We start from the raw sequence: 18,659 nt of genomic DNA on the forward strand, positions 1-18,659 counted from the left end.
CCAAATGAACGTGTAGAAGCACTAAAAAAGTGGAATTTTCATAATATGGCCCCTTTAAGTATTAAAAGTAAAAGTACTCACGCAATGGGTTGTCTCTCAAGACTGTGCCATTTTTATAAAGAATGCAGATATAGCTACTGGTAATACTTATGCCTCTACAGATGTCTCTACTAGTAATAATTATAAGCAACAACATTTGTTTATTGGAAAGGTTGGTGTACTTATTGTGCTTACCCTCTGTAATACTGATCACACTCTAACTTACAATTCTGCGGATGACAAGTTATCTACCAGAGATTATCTGCAAAGTTAAACCAATTAAGACAACCTATCATATCTTTAAATCACTTATTTAATTGTAAAACTATTCAAAACATTGTGCTCTGTATATAGCAGTATAGTGGAAAACACAGTAGTAACCCAAGACTAGGCACAAAGTGTGCATGCCAGGCAAGAACCAGTCAACAAAAAAGGCAGATCTTACAATGAGGAAATTGGCAATAAATTAATTTAGAGGGAAATGAGAATTTGACCATTTGCCAGGCAGCCAAAAGTAAATGAGGAAAAAAAAAATACGTCAAATGGCTATCTGTATTTTAAGCCTTGCTTTTCTGTAGCTTCTTGTATGTAACATGAAAAATAAATTTGATTGCAAAAGTTCACTACTGCAAGGTCTGTGCTCTTCTAAAAGGCTTTTGTGTCCTCGAGTTTTTGCTGCTTACTGGTTGAAGCACCTTCACCAGCAGACAATGTCCCCTTCCTTCTGGTTGTAATAGCAGTTAGGTCATTGTATCTCTTGAGAAGTGTTTTGTGCTTTCTCTATAAAAATATTAACAATAACAATTGTTACGTTGTTGATGAAGTAAACAGACAACTAACTCAGCCAAATGTTACAGCCATCTTGTGGTAGTTTATTCACCAACAGCGCCTCCTGTGGCTTACACATTATCTCTATTTATACATATCATGACATCCCCTTTATTTCCTTTTTTTTTACATTGTGACCAAATTGTCCAATTGTCCATTGAGCTAAACTGCTCAAACATGAAAAAATGTCCTAGAACTCCTCAATGAATCTTCTTGGCTTTGAGACAATTCGTCCACTTGCTCTTTTAAGAGGGAGACTTGAGAGCTCTGTAGGACTAGAATTACTTTTTGATGTTTTATTTTGAATGTCCATTTCATGTTTTTTCTCTGTGCGGTCACGCACATCCTGTTGAGTCACATGTGGATTGTCGGTGTCCTTTAGCGTGTTATTCAGGTCCTTGGACTGCATCAGAAACTTTCTGTTTCTTCTAAATACCTGTCCCTCAGGTGTCTGGACGACATATGACCTTGGCTGGTCAGAAAGTCCAGTTACCTGGGCTGGATTCCATAATCCTTCTTGCCATATTCTGACATTGTTGCCAACCTCAAGTTTCTGAAGTGCTCTGGCTCCTTGATCAAAGTATTCCTTCTGCTTCTGTTGTCTTGCTTCGAACAACTGTTGCACTGTACTTGTGACCATTTGGGGTTGCAGCATCTGTGATGTCGTCGGAAGTCTTGTTCTCATACGTCGACCCATCAACAGCTGGGCTGGTGACACTCCGATATCCTCCAGAGGTGTACTCCTTAGACTCCAAAGACAGATACGGATCTTTTTCATCAGCTTTTGCTTTTTTAAGCATGAGTTTGACCGTTTGTACTCCTCTTTCTGCCATTCCATTAGACTGCGCATGGTAGGGGCTTGACGTTTTGTGAATGAACTCCCACTCTTTTGCAAAGGCTTGGAAATCACGGGAGCTGAACTGTGGTCCGTTGTCTGAAATAACTGTTTCAGGAATTCCATGTCTGGCGAATTGTGACTTCATATGGGTGATGACTGTTGCACTTCTTGTGTCTGACTTCAACCACTCCACCTCGATGAACTTAGAATAGTAATCAACTAAGAGAAGATACTCCTGCTGGCCAAAGGTGAATAGGTCAACACCTATCTTCTGCCAGGGTCTTTCTGGAACACTGTGTGGTTGTAATGGCTCTTTAGTCTGACGTTTCTGATGTGTCCTGCACACATCACAACTGTTCACCATCTCTGCGATATTTTCTGCCATTCCAGGCCAAAAGAGTACTTCTCTTGCTCTCCGCCTGCAGCTTTCAATGCCCAAGTGACTTTCATGGATGCGCTTTAACATTTCTCCTCTCATTGCTGCCGGAACGATGAGTCGTTCTCCTTTGTACAGAACTCCATTCACAACTGAAATTTCTTCTCTGAAGTTCCAATACGCTCGTATTTCTTGTGCAGCTTGGCTCTTTGTTTCTGGCCATCCATTTAGAACAGTCTCAATGAGTTTAGTCAGTGTCACATCATTTGTCGTTTCCTTTTTGAATTCCTCTAATTTCTCGTTTGACACAGGTAAGTTGGAGATCACCATGTGCACCTGAGCTTCAATTTCTTTATCTGGTGAGCTGGTCACTGGTAAGTAAGCTCTGGATAATGCATCTGCAATGTACATCTCCTTTCCTGGCTTGTACTGTACATTCACCTGGTATTTCTGCAGTCTCATTAAAAGTCTCTGTATTCTAGCTGGAGCACTGCTCAGTGGCTTTTTCATTATCACTTCAAGCGGTTTGTGATCCGACTGCACATCCACTTCTCTTCCATAAATGTACTGATGAAAACGTTCTGCTCCGAACACAATTGCTAACATCTCCTTTTCTATTTGCGCGTAGCGCTGCTCAGTCTCTGTCAATGCACGTGATGCATAAGCTACTGGCTTGAGCTTTTGAAGTAGGACAGCTCCAAGTCCACTTTTCGATGCATCCACTGACAGCGTTACGGGGAGCTTGACATCATAATATCTGAGCACAGGAGCTTCAGTGAGCATCGTTTTCATTGTTTTGAATGCCTGCTGATGTTCAGCTTTCCACTGCCATTCAACATCGTCTCTGGTTAATCCCCGCAATGGCTCAGTATGCTTGGACATGTTTGGAATGAATTTTGCGAGATATGTGACTACGCCCAGAAATCGTTCCACATCTTTCTTGCATTCTGGTGTCGGCATTTTCCGAACAGCCTCAATCTTGCTCTGATCTGGTTTCAAACCGTCTTTTGAGAAGATATGACCCAGGTGTTTGATTTCCTCTAGGCCCACCTTGCATTTTTCTTTATTCAGCTTGAAATTCTTAGCTCTTGCCATCTCCAGCACTTGTCTCAATCTGCAGTAATGCAGCTCTTTTGTCTCACCCCAGATCAAGAGGTCATCTATGTATGTCTCAACACCTTCGATTCCTTCAAACAGCTGTCTCACTGTCCTGTGGAACACTTCAGGAGCAGAATTAATTCCAAATGGAAGTCTGAGGAATCTATAACGACCAAAAGGAGTGTTGAATGTACAGAGGCGAGTGCTGGCTTCGTCTAGTTTGAGTTGCCAAAACCCTGAGCTTGCGTCCAGCACTGTGAAGTATTTGGCTTCTGAGAGTCTGCAAGTTATTTCCTCAACCGTTGGTAGCTGGTAGTGTTCCCTCATTACTGCTGTGTTAAGATCACGTGGATCTAAGCAGATTCTTAGTTTTCGTTAGGCTTTTCAACGATTATAATGGGGTTGACCCACTGAGTGGGCTCTTCGATTTTCACTATCACTTTCAATTTTTCCATTCTGTTCAATTCTGTGTTTAGTTTTTCTCTCAAAGTGACAGGAATTTTTCTAGGTGGGTGCACTTTTGGTGTCACGCCTTCATCAATTCGAATAGTGTGTTCTCTCTCTAGGCAACCTAGGCCCTCAAACACATCAGCATACTCCTTGAAGATATCCATTTTGTCACTTTTATTCAGTGCCATCACTCTCTTGATGAGCCCTATTTCTTCACATGCCTGAACCCCAAGTATTGGTTTGGCATCTGATTTTACAACAATGAATTCCAGAGTGAATGCTTTCTTTTTGTATTTCACACTCCAGTTACACTTTCCTTTCACTGGTATTTTGTCTCCATTGTATGTTGAAAGTTTCACATTTGTTGGTCTTAGTATGTTCTTTTTCCCTATTCTTTGCAGTAGACTGTAAGGAATTACATTGGCTTGTGCACCAGTATCGAGTTTGAATTTGACCTGTTTGTGATCCAATTTTAATTCAACAGTCCATTCATCTGTCTGTCTCTGTGTCTTTGCATGCACAACACCAACGAACAGACTTGCTTGTTGATCTGTGTCGTCATCTTCTACTGAGTACATCGTTTTCGACCTACACACCTTGGCAAAGTGGTTCATTTTCTCGCAGTTCTTACATTGTTTGCCATAAGCAGGGCATTTTCGTGATACATGCTCAGTTCCACATCTTGTGCAATAAAACGTGCTACTCTTGTCTTGCATGCTTGCTTGCGTTTTATTTAGGTGTTCTTTATCGCGTGTCTGCTTATGTCTCACTGCATCTATGTCCTTTCACGTGCAAAGGCTTGTGCTTGCACCATGTTATGTTGTTGATAAAGTAAACAGACAACTAACTCAGCCAGACGTTGCAGCCATCTTGTGGTTGTTTATTCACCAACAGCGCCCCTAGTGGCTTACACATTATCTGTATTTACACATATCATGACACCCTGTATGCCTCGTCATAAATGATTAGGTTGTTCTTTATCGTCAATACTGAAAATCCTATGATTTCCCCACGGAAACTATCAGAGGCCACGACTTCAGTCATTCCAAAATCCTCACGCTTTTCATTCTGGTCCATATGTAGTTTGGTGAGGAGAGAGGAGAACTAACTTTGTTTTTACCACCACAAGAATATTACAACAAATGTTTGGAAGCTTGATTAGGCAGACACTTGCCCCCCATTTAGTGATATGTGTAGTCTACCAGCTCTCCCATAGTTTACCCCAGCCCAGAGAGAGTTGGTTCAGTAAGGAGCAGGACTGAATGAGTGCATGGGCCACTCTACCATTGACCATAAGGATTGGTGACTATCTTAAGTTTTAGATAAGATTTATTGATTAATATTAACAGTCATTAGTGTATAGGGGGAAGGCAACTGAGAAGTCAACACAGAAAAAGTCTCTAAAAAACTCTAACTAGCATAATTTGCAAGGGGGTTATATGAAGTGTACAAACCAGTTTTAAGCACTGTGAGCATCCCCAAGATTCTTAACATAGTACAATAAAGCACTGAGCTCAATTACATGTACAAAAAGCTATGCCATATTGAAGTTTGCAAAAGAAAAAATTAAAAATAGAAAAAAAGCACCAATGAGGAACAACCAAACCAGAGGGACTTGTTTCTGCACCTCTAAACTAAATACTGTCGTCCAGACCCATTTAGGGTGCCTTATTCGTCAGCACCTCATCCAGACCACGTTTAAAAAAAAAGCTGTCATTATCACAAGCACGCAGTGATGACGAGCGCAGAATTTTGAATGTTTGTGTACATCCTATACTTCAACGCATATCGCAGACAGGAAGCAGTGTGTAGTGAGAGTATCAGTGAGAGCTTTAGTATCAGCTTTCTCTTGAAAAAGACATTTCCATTATTTCACATTCAGTATCTGTGTTTCATCCTACTGCAGTCTGTTTGTGACAGTAGTATCAAGAGTTGGAGTAATCATTATTATTATATCATCATATATTATTATTATTACAAATGCATACATGCTATTTTCATATTATATCACTATGAATAGATGCTTAAAGTGTCCCTGGAAGCTATTTCACTGTTCAGTGGAACATACGGTATACAACGTCAGGCCACACAGCATTGAAGGCTGCATTAGCACTGGTTGCCAGCTGGACCTGTCACAGTAGGATGTGACACAGGACAAATTCTTATTGATGGATGCAGAAGTCTGCAGAAAACCACTGATGTGAACACTAGGCAGGAGTCTAGTGGAGTCAGGTAAACCACTGATGTGTACACTAGGCAGTCTAGTGGAGTCAGGGGTGAAGGTGACTCAAGGGAATCACACAGAAATAGTGACTGGCCAACATGACTACGATGGTTGTTACTCAAATCTGTATGATTCAATTACCTGCCACACAGGGCTGTCCTGGGACATTTATCGTGAGCTTTACTGTGAGCTGCCAAGGGCAGACTAAAGCTGTGATGATGCACTACTTATCCTAAGTGCTATTCCCAGAGTTTTAAGATTGGCAGACCTCCACTGCATGATCACAGTTCATTAAGATGGAGCAAGGCAGACCTCCACCTCATGATCACGGTTCATTAAGATGGGGCAAGGCAGACCTCCACCTCATGATCACGGTTCATTAAGATGGAGCAAGGCAGACCTCCACCTCATGATCACGGTTCATTAAGATGGAGCAAGGCAGACCTCCACTGCATGATCATGGTTCGTTTTGATTCCTGAAACCAAACTTACTTGGAGGCACTTTGAAGTCTTCCCGTCTTCAGCTTGGCCAGGTCTGTGGTTCTGATGGCATATACCTTTCAGCTTGATGTTTTCCAAAAGTCTCAGTCTAAAATGCAACATAACTCAGTTATGCCCACATAACATTTTACAGTTTTTACTTACACACTATTTCTGAAACTTGGGGCCTCATTTATAAAATGTTGCATAGAAGCTATCCTCCATTTGATCTAAGACATTTTCTGAAATGATCGTAAGTGTGATTCAGAGAAAACGAACGTACGCACAAAATAACACGTGCACGCCAATCCTTCAGTTATAAATCACAAATGATCGTGGAATGGTGCGCAACTGAATCTCCGCCCTCAAAACGCCCCTACTTAATCAAATTAACATATTCTCAATGCACAAACGGAGCGCATTCTCAATGCACAAACTCTCGGTGACAATGGCAAGCAAGAAAGAAACATGTAAAAAGAAGAATTATAGTGAGGCTGAAATCGACGTTCTGCTGATGGAAGAGCAGATGCGGGCCAAAACATTGTTCGAAAGCCTGTCTGGTGGCGTAATGGCAAAAGCAAAGTATGTGGCATGGTAGTAGACACGTCTCCGAAGCACCAGCGGCCGCACCTGCGGCACGAGCAGCACCAGAAGCCGCATCTGCGGCAGCAGCACCTGTTGCACATAGACAGTGCACCTTGAGTGAACCTTTTGTGTTTTCAGTGCTAGAATGTATAAAATAGTTTGCTAAAAAAGTTAATTACAATTAACTGAAATATATTTAGTCAACACATAAATGCTGTGTGTAAGTAGTCAAAAAAACTGTAAAAACACAAAGGCGCGGGTACAGCACCAGTGAAAACTTTGTGTAGTTGATAAACATGTATGGTAGTTTAGTTGATAAACGTGGATGTTTGCAGTGAAATAACTTTGGTCTCTGATGAAGTCCTTTCGCATCGCAGATACAGTAGCCGTCAGCAGAATTGAAATATTCCTGCTCTGCCCCACCGTCTGCACATCCTGGCCTTTGGATATCGTGCGTGACATGCATTGTATCTGTGAGAGAGTTCATAATTCGGTATTAGGTACATAACATTAGCATACAGCATTTGAAATATAATTTATACATTTCTAAAATATAATGAAATGAAACATTAAAAAATTTATGAATGAATACAAAAATTAAATATAATTTATAAAATGTAAAAGATTTTGGAAGCTAACACATACTCTATGTTTAAATCTTTCCGCTGTCCTCTACGTGGGCTACATATGTCTTGCTTGTTTTCTTGCTGGCTCAGGCCTTCGGAGGGGGTTTCTGATGGGTGTGTAAAGGCAGTGCTCCCTCTTGGGCGACAGGATAATGGTGTAGAAAGGGGGACTGCAATAGGAAAAGATGACATGATCATTGTCTATCACATTTAATTAATGTCAGGACATATAGGGTAGCCAATACATGATTGCATAGTCAGATATGCTACACGTAGCCTACGCAATGCGACAGCGCTACTGGGTCCATTGCTTGCCCCTGGATGCTAATGGTACAGCCCAACCACAAGGGTGAAGCATAGAAATGGAAAATCTGAATATTGATTCCTTTTTTTTAACTAAGAGACAATCATATATTTGTGAAGTAATCGAAAAAAGTGGATAATGAAAGTTTCAGTTGATTAATTTTAATGGTGCAAGTGTTACACGGACCATGCAATGGAACAGATTAATTTATGCATTAATGTATTCATCTATCCATCTTTTCATTTTTGCTTCAAAGAGATTAATGTCGGCTGTAAAACATTTTGCGACACAGTGCTTTTCCTAAGCTTGGCCAGCAGAGGTCTGATTTGAAAAGCTTTGAGTAATCAACCTTTTTTCTATGCAACTGTGTTGAAAGCTTCTCTTGTTTGTAAAGCTTCACCTCACCATCACTATTTCTGATACGCTTCAAACACAGACTGGTCACGATACAACCCCTCACGTTTTGCTTGTAGAGAAGACTCACCCCAAATACTTGTGAGGTCTAACACCACACTGTCCCTCAACTGACTACTTTCACTGGACCTGTCTTCCATGTTTGTATTCACCGCCAGCACAGAATTGTGATGAATGTCAATCTAGAGTGACAAAAAAGTCGCCTGAATATCGAGATGACTGTTGAAAGTCAAAGATGAAAGTGGCCCAAATCAGATTTAAAAAGATAAAATTCCATGTGATGTGTACTGTTCACACTGTTATTAAAAATAACATTTAAAAGATTGAGTGGGTCCAAGTACGTTTCACTTTCTGCAAATAAAAACAACATTTAAAAGATTGAGTGGGTCCAAGTAGGTCTCCCTCTCTGCGAATAAATATAACATCTCTTCCTCTCAGCCACTAGATGGCGCAAATGACTGAGCGTGTCTTATGTCACCTACTTCTACATTAACCGAATAGAGCCTGTCATTTGCAGTATAGGCCGCAACATGAACCCTGTTTTCGTTTCAACCCGCTCCACAGTCGCGCATCTACACAATCTTTAGCTCATAAAAAAGAACGAGTCGTGCTTAGCTACCAAAAAAAAGTTCGTCGCTGACTTTCCAGTCAATTTTTGGTGCGTCTATGTTTTATGCCGAACTAGTTTCTTCAGAGCGCACAAGGATCTTGGTCGCGAGTGCTGGCACTTTTCGACACGTGATCGTTCTACACCAATGAGGTAGCTGCTTTTTGTCAACAGAATGGCAAGATGGCGGCTCCCGTGGTTAAATTCAACGTTACCGATAAAGAGGAGAACACCCGAACATCCTCAAAAGTGGGCTAAATTGATTCTAAATAGTGCTGTATACATAGCCGCGTCCCATAAGAACAATGAGGCAAATATACGATAATGTTATGCTTATGTTAAGTCATTTAGATCAAGTTTGACATACCCAGGAATACACCTTACTGACGATCTAACATGGACTGTGAACACCCAGCACACACTGAAGAAATCAAGGCAAAGACTGTACTTCCTACGTCAGCTGAGGAAGTTCGTAGCATCAGCACCCATCAGCTGTGTGTTCTGACAGCATCATCACTTGGTATGGGAACTGTACAGCCTGTGACTGCAGTGCCGCATCATCAGAGCACCTCTCCCTATTCTGCAGGAGACCTACAAGAGAAGACTACGTACCAGGGCCCAAAGTATTGTAAAGGACTCCTAACATCCTGACCATGGACTTTTCAAAACACTGAGGTCAGGCAAATGTCTCTGCTGCTACAAGACCAGAACAGAGAGACTGAGGAGGAGCTTCGTTCCTCAAGCATTCCGTATCCTGAACACACACAATGACTACATGCTTTACGTTAGTATTTCTATGTATGTGACAAATAAACCTCCTTCCTTGTATCAATAAAAGGCAGTAATTGTACTTATACCAATGACCATTTATTCGTTCGTTCATTCATTCATTCATTCATTCATTCATTCTTCCACAAATGAAAACAACACTGATGAACCATAAAAACAATCTTTATGAAAAATATGAAATATGATATATAAAACTGTACAAAACTAAATAAGAAATAACAGATTAAGGACACTCAGTCCTCACTGTCAATGTCAGGAGAGTCATCTTCCAGTTCCTCAGTTTCTTTTGTGTTGGCACAATTACAGCAACGACATAAGTCTGTGTAACACAGTCCTGCAGAAAAACAGGAACATCTTCCTGTCTCACAGGCACCTTTGCAGCCGCAGTGTATCACATGCAAAACACTGTCAGGGGCCGGATTTCTGGTCATCCAGGTGCAAGGTCCCATCCTCTATTAGCCAACCACATTCAACAGGTTATGGAGCACTTATATTTTGTTTGCTGATGACACCTTGGTAATGTCAATGATACGTGTCCTGTTGCCAGTCCCTGTGAAAACATATAAACTGCATGGCAAATCTGTCTGCACACTTACAGCAATGACTGCTACATCAGTGTCAGAGCTCTTGATAATGACAGCTTTATGCTCCCGTGCAGCATGTTGTGCATGTAAAAACAACAACAGGTCTTCAACAACACGAACAGACTGTACACCCTCCTTAACAGTCACACAGTGACATTGACTTGTATGTGCGATGTACAAGCAGAGGTTTTTGCCCACTATTGTAAGGTCTGCATTTTTCCATGCAACATACAGGAATTCGGCAAGTGCTTCCTTATTTGTTCCTTCTGAGAGAAACTTTTTCCATTGGGTTGGGGTCCTCTGATCCGGGTCAAAGATTTGTATGCGTTGTGACCCTGCATCAGCTCTACATAACCGTTCTAGGTTTTTGATACTGATGGGGGAAATCACGAGTCAGCCTCTTCTTCAACATATCCTGTCTGCAACACAACAAAACAGTGACAATTAAGAGCCACAGGAGTATCATGAAAAGCAGAGAGTGGTGGAGGTGGTACAAGACATTACAGGCTATAACCTATCTGCCATACAGCACATTTAACACCAAAGATGCCCAAGAAAGGCACACAACATCACTAACCACACCACACGCACACGCACACACACACACACACACAGAGTTGATCAGCCTGCCTGTACATTCTGCATCTCTGCTGTTTTGTTTTTTTACTGTTGTGATTCAGGAAGAGCAGGTTTAAAGAGATTAGGCCTGGAGGATTAACCATATTATTTTGTGAGGACAAATATTTCCCTATCTGAATTTGAAAGACCGATGCAAAACAACAACTAGGAAGCCACTCCTAAACACCATGTTCTGGTGAAAACGAAACTTAAGTATCACTTGGCAGGTCTTTCTCTCAGTGTGCTTGTGGTTGTGAGAGAAAGCAAACAAAATGGCAGAGGCAATTTTCAAGAAAGAAGAGGACTCCTTCATGTGTCCAGTCTGTCTAGATCTGCTGAAGGATCCAGTGACTATTCCCTGTGGACATAATTTCTGCAAGAGGTGCATTGAGGGCTGCTGGGATCAGGACGATCAGAGAGGAGTTTACAGCTGCCCCCTGTGCAAACGCACCTTCACTCCCAGACCTACACTCTACAAAAATACTCTGGTTGCTGAAATGGTGGAGACATTTTTGAAGACCAGAATCCAGGCTTCTTCTATTACTCCCTCTATTGCTGGACCTGGAGATGTGGAGTGTGACGTCTGCACTGGGAGAAAACTCAAAGCTGTGAAGTCCTGTCTGGATTGTCTGTTGTCTTACTATCAGCTATTCTCCTTGTTGCCAACTGGTACATGTCTGTACAAACAGCAAGACTTAAAAACAGTTTCTCAGGCCTGTCACACACATGTTGTTGCAAAGCTGGACTTGCACATGACAAATAATAAGACTTGAGAGAAAAATGCATTGCAGTTACCTGTAGTTTGAAGCATCAAGACCTTCATTTGCTTTCACCAGTTCAATGAAGGCCTTCCTCAGCTGGCCCATTCTCAGCACCTCTTGGTTGACAAGCAGCCTTTGGCGAATGATCCTCTCACAGAATATCTTATAGCCGACATCAAACGTGGGCTCATTCCTAGAACACATATGAATGAGAAGGAAAGAAATGAATAAGTGTTGTGATTGTGTGCACATACAACAGAATGCAGATTGAATGTTTACTTATATAATGTTAAGTTAGTAGCTCCTTGAAATGCAATATAATAAATAACTTACTGTTCTTTCTCTGGTTTTTCAGGCCTCGTCAAAAACCTGGTGTACTGATTATAACAGCCTTTGTGGTACTGCACCTCCAGAGCCACACAGTCTTTGTCTTTTATATGCAAAAGAATACTTTGGTCATCCTTCAACTCTGCAGCTTTCTGCAATTGGCCTTAACAAAACAAAAAGGATAACTCAATGAGTTCTCACACATAATTGTACCTTTCAGTCACTCAACCACAGTGTGTGTGTGTGTGTGTGTTTACCTGCTGTTAATGTTTCAACCAGCATCCTCGGGAATATTTTCAAACTCCACATCAACACAGTGTTTGAAGTTCTCAGCCATGTCTCGAGACTCACCCTCCAACCCGAGCCACGTTTGTAGGCTTGTCCTGTATGTATTCCATCGTGTAGTGGTGAAATAATGTACCTCCTCGTGCTTGACTGAAGTAATATGCATAAAACAATGTTTGTTTTTGGATTTATTAAGACATTCCGGTGTATTTTCTTCGTCTTCCGTACTGCTCGACGAAGGCATGGTGGACGCCATCTTGCAACTCTGTTGACAAAAAGCAGCTACCTTATTGGTGTAGCATGATCACGTGTCGAAAAGTGCCAGCACTCGCGACCAAGATCCTTGTGCGCTCTGAAGAAACTAGTTCGGCATAAAACATAGACGCACCAAAAATTGACTGGAAAGTCAGCGACGAACTTTTTTTTGGTAGCTAAGCACGACTCGTTCTTTTTTATGAGCTAAAGACTGTGTAGATGCGCGCCTGTGGAGCGGGATTCGTTTTCTAAAGGACTTTTCGTGGTTCATGTTGCGGCCTAGTAGGGCATATTATCTGGAACCTGTTTGCATTCTTGCAGCTCTTTACAAACAAATAAATATTATGATTAGCTATTGACAATATAGTACATTCCTATCTTGTTTTAAACTCCTAAGCAAAAACAAAAAACAAGACATGAACTGATTCAGTTTGGAGAGCTTACAAGAATTCGTTTAGTTAGCATGAAAGCTGGGATGTCTTTCCCTTTAAAAAATAATATCTAGTACTATGAAAAGAACAATATCTCTTCATCTCCCATCTCCCAGGTTTTATTAGTGTCTTGTTCTTGTTCTCGTTTTACTCTATGTATTTAAGCTGGTCCAGGTAATATTATGGTTTGACCACTAGATAGAGCCATTTACTCTTTGGTAAACAGACCGTTTCCATCAGCCTAATCATGGGATAAATGTTCGACTTGGTTGACAATCCTTATCAGGGTCACACTGTGTTGGTTAATGGGGCAATAGATTTTATAAAATAAATAATCAATGAGCAACTTCATGTATACGAGACTCACTCTGACACTCACACACACTGTTTACATGGCCTGGATATTCACTTACTATTCTATGAGAGAGTTCTATGCTCATTTTATGCACCAAATGTCTAGATAAATACCCCTGTGAGGTTCTTTTATTATCAGAACCTAAAAAAGGCATTTTGTGGAACTTTACATAGTCACTTTTTTTGCAGATAAAAATGATATTTTCCAGTGCCTCATTTAGAAGAGCAAATAATAAGACAACAGGAACACTAGGGGTGCTGTTGTGTCATAGCGCTGAAGCTCTCAAACATTTTTTTTCTGCCCAAAAGTTCCTCTTCAAAACGAAATGGGGCCCTTCCTAGCAACAGGTGATCATCTGATCTCATTGGCTCCAATAAAGTCAAGTCTTGCACCCAAGGGACTTCCCCAGAGGGTGTGCCACTGGATGTAATGAGCAGACTCTGACACTAGGGGCGCTGTTGTGTCACACAGTCTTGTGCCACATAGTCTTGTATCCTGAGCTGAAGCTCCTCTTAAAATTGAAATGAGTCTCTTTCCAGCAACAGATGACGTCTGTGTTTTTAAAAAGACCTCATTGGCTGAATGAAGTAACTGGTTCTTGTTTGGGACTTTCCGCGTGGGTTTTTGAAAGGGGATGTTTGTGTAACCAAAGTTAGTTTCACTTTCACTTGTTTTCTTTCTGAGAACAAACAATGCAATGGAAAAAAACAGTGAGTTTGCTTTGACCTCATTAGCACCATATGAGGACAGAAAAAGGCCTTGCAGCACTGCTACTACTATAACTACTGCCATCATCACTACTGCTACTGATAATATTAGTTATAATATATCCATAATCCTAAACAAAAAATATGTCCTCTATATAACTATATTAATCTTATAACATTTTGACTCTGCAGTGGGTTAAGTGTTCACTGTGAAATGTATTAAGTGATATTCATTCACTATTGCCTGTAGGTTCTCACTATCCCATGGTTGACCACACATACTGTAAGATGTGGCTCTGCAACAAAGGATGCATTAGTCAACCACACTGCTAACTCTGAGGCCTTTGGATTGAGCATCACGCTCAGTATCTACTACATACATCTCTCATGGTCAGCATCCTCTACAATTACACAACCATGAATGTATCCAAACACAACGCTAGTTTAGTTTTCATGCCTGTCAGAAAGATGGACTTCATTTGTTAACACTGTCACAAGAGGAGGCTTTTTACTCCAGCATCAGGGTCTAGTATCTGCATTACACCCTCAGTATCTTCTACTGTCATTTGAACTCAAGCAAACACAGCACTTAAGGTTTGGTTTGCTATGAGGAAGCTGAGCCAAACAATGTCATATTGAAAGTACTGTCTGCGATCGCCTGCACTCATTAAGGAGAAGTGAAGCTTCATCTCTGCGTATCAGGTCAGCAGTTTTGAGGTGGACAAACATGATGGCTGGCTGCAGACGCTTGTGTTTATCTTCCTCTTGGCCTAAGCGTTTAGGGGTAGTGGCTTTCGGTGGTCTGCATCAGACGCAAACACGAAACCCAAAGGCGTCGTGCACGGATTTAGGTTGTGTGCTGGAGGTTCTTCATTCTCAGAGGGAGTGAAAGGTTAGCGGTGGAAAGTGCAAGTCCTTTAATGTTTGTGCTGCACCCGTGGCCTGAGCCAGCTGATTTGACCCACAGGCTGAGAGTGTTGGTTTAGTATTTCAGCACATCAGCGGATCAGCTGGTGCACTTCCAGAAAGCCTCAATGTGCCACAACCATGGGATCTAAGAGAAAAAGATCGTGGGGAAAATGACTATTTATTATTTAACAATGGTCATGTCACAGCAATGCTAAACGCAGATCTGAACAGTTGACCCAAAACACAGAAGGGCTCAATAATGTTCCTACACCTGGCCTTCCCACCTCTGGTCATTTTCCACTTGTCCATTTCACAGTATCCTGTCTGCAGGTCATGGCACAAGACAGAATGGAGTACTCGTTAAAACTGTACCACTACTTAGCGCTTATAGATGCAAGATGTGAGCAGGACAGCAGACATATTGACTTTAAAAATTCCTTGTTTCATTCATTGTTTCATCCTTTCATCACCCACTATGTCAGTGGCTCTGTGGTCTGACTATATTTGCCACCCATCCCTTATAGCAATAAATAAAGAAAATAAAGCAAATAATAATAAAAAATGTTGCATCCCATAATGAATCCAACACTATTGTGTTATATATACCACCCTTATTTCTCCTCATAGATGGCAACCCCAGGTCTGAGGCAAAGATCACCTCCTGTGGCACCATGCAGAGACATCACCAGTACACACAATAGTATTCAAATCCCTTCAGAATTATTCATCTTAATCCCCACACAACATCTGATCAGATGCTTTTCAAACTTCAAAGGGATTTACAGTACAGTACATTAGCAGTTGAGCTACAGGAGCATTTTTTCGAAGGCTTTCATTTTACAACACTCCCTTATTTCCCCTCAGTTTGTGGTGTTGGAGGCCTATTCATCCATAAACATGCAAAATCTCATTAATATTGACTCCAAATCCACTGAAAATGAAGCGTTGTAGTGTTCAAGTATATTCAGCTGTGTGATTGACAGCAGGCCAGCAGATACACGCTGAATGCATTCATTCACATTCCTGCTGCCCAAATCAAGTATCTGCTCTCTGTGTGAAGCTAACATCACACACACACATGGCCAGAAACACACTTTAAAAATGATGGCATGCACACGCTGGCACATTGACACAAGTGTGTGAACAAGGATTATTTGACCAACGTTTAACCCATGTTTTAAGTCAGTTTAGACCAACCAGACAAAACAGGTTAGATTAATTTCTCCCGTCCCAGTTCTTAGCAATCCAGACCATTCCCTTCATACCATCTGGCCCTCTTTTGGCCTTTTTATTTGTGTTTTCCATGTTTTTCCATGGGCCTCCTCTGAAGCAAAACAAGCATTCCTTCTGAGGAGAAGTTTTTTACTCTCTGTTTCAACATTTATCAAGAAGCCTTTTAAAAGCTATTTTATTTTTATCTATTATTAATTTAATTTAACAGTGACTTTGTATTTCCTAGTGAACCATGAGTGAATCTCCCAGTAACGACCCATAACTACTCCCTCAGCCTGTTTCAGAGTTCACTCTGCTAGTAACTAGTGATGTCACAACAGCAGCCAATAGGCTCTCTTCCCCTTCAGCATAACAGGAAGTAGTGTGAGAAGACCTGTGGGGGGAGAGTAGGGACTTTTCTGTGACCTGTCTCTCTCTTCCCTGCTGTCTGTGCTCGTGTTAACCACAGACAGCAGGGACATATACTCCATTTGTTGTGTGAATGTTGTGTGAATGTTGTGTGTCTGGTGTTAGTTGTTCTTCCTCCTTTTCCCTTGTGTTCAGTTGGCTTGATTGTTGCTAACCACAGTCCACATAGTTAAAGATTAAACATTAAACATGAAGGGCACTAGCTCAAGAGCCAGGTCTCACCACATCAAGTAGTTTAGGCCAACCGTTTATCTGTCCAAGATAATAAAATATAACAAACTCATTGAGGACTTAGAAACCATTACGTGAATCTGAGGCAATCGGCTGTAAATTCTGTTGACATCTGAATCAGAGTTGTTAGTAACAAATCCTTCTGCTGTGTAAGTAGTGTCCTTTACCTGAAAAGTGTTTTATTTTGAATGGTTACAGCACATCATGTCGTTGTGGTAATTTAAATGGTTACAGCACATCATGTCGTTGTGGTCATTTGAGCAGAGTACGAGTGAGACAGGCCCCTGCTTGCAAAAACACAGTTTGAATCAGATTCCCTAATCTACTGATCAGATGACCAGATTGCTCTGGTGAGACATGGGTTTGGCATCTGGCAGGCTCTGGAGTTTTCCACAACACCAGGCCAAACTGGTCTAGCTGGAATGATCTGTTGTTGTCTCTTGACAGAGTCTGCCAGTCTAAATGCCATTGCAAGATATCACCTTTGGTTTCAGCATTTAACAATCATGAGACAGATCAGCCTGAGAGAACATAGCAGGCCCTAAAGGGACTTTGCTCTCATCATAGGAGCACATTGCCCCCCAATTTCCATGCTGGGGGTAATACTCTGCTTGTGTGCAATAAAGTGGGGGTCATGGACATCATGATAAGAGTATCAGTGTGGGATCAATGTTGTCTTTGTTTTTAATTGGATTTTATTCCTTATAAGGATGAATACAAGGAATTACAACCCAATAATAACTGTTACCCCCCCCCCCCACACACACACACACACAAACACAGAGGAGAAGGAGGAGGAGACTGACTGACTGACACATTTTATTAGATGTTTTTTTGCTTTAGACAAGGTAACCACTTAAACCTCATTACCACATGACATGAGAGATGTTTGTTCCCTTATTCTATTACTAACCCATTTCCAGACTGTGGATCATTGTCAGTAAGCAATGATTTAATGTTGTATTGTTATGATGCGGATGGTTTATTGCTGTTGCCCAGAGGGCCTCATATCAGAGGGCTCATTCCATCACCTCTCTCTGGCCTCTGGATGCTGGATGTCAGAGGCCCTGTGATCAGCGTCAGACACCAACACAAAACCCTCTCTTCTCAGTTCTCTCTTGTGAAGCTTGAAATAAATGGCGTGTATAATATCAGGAGACCCAGCTATGGTTCACAGTCAATTTGCCAGTGGAGAGACTGCCCTTCCGTTGCATTTGTTGTTGGTTTTATAGTGAAATACTCTATTTTACATAAAAGATTAACTGGGGAATTGAAATTAAGGTCAAAGTGTATAAAAACACTTACACCAAAAAAGCACCGTACTTAACAATTATAGTCACATGCCATCTGCCAAGTAGTTACCCCTTAAGGTTTTGAATTTAAGGGTTAAAGTTAGTAGAGAACAGGGACGCAAATATAGACAGCGCAGGGAGTGCAGTTGCACCCTCGGTGTGGGGGGAAAAAGGTATGAAGAAATGGTAAAAAAGGAATTAAATAATCTTTATTTTACAACACATTTCAGGGTATGGTGTTTTTTGTTAAACATTGCAGTTCTCTTTTGTCTCGTTGTGGGCTATAGGCTTCATTTCACTCCTGCCTTTATATCAAATATGAGTGTTTACATTACTGTGTGTCAGTGAGCACTGTGGTTCTGATAGCTTTCTCTCTGACCTCTCTGCTTTCCCAGTGCAGTATTGTCGAGTTCTACACAACCATCATTGAGTCAATCCTCACCTCATCAATTACCATCTGGTTCGCTGCCTCTACTGCAAAGGACAAAGGCAGACTGCAGCGGATCATTCGGTCAGCCGAGAAGGTCATCGGCTGCGACCTGCCGTCTCTCCTAGACCTGTTCCACTCCAGGACCAGCAAGAGAGCATGCAAGATCATCGCTGAT

Source organism: Clupea harengus, chromosome 7 (genome assembly GCF_900700415.2).
Source record: "Clupea harengus chromosome 7, Ch_v2.0.2, whole genome shotgun sequence".
NCBI lineage: Eukaryota > Metazoa > Chordata > Actinopteri > Clupeiformes > Clupeidae > Clupea > Clupea harengus.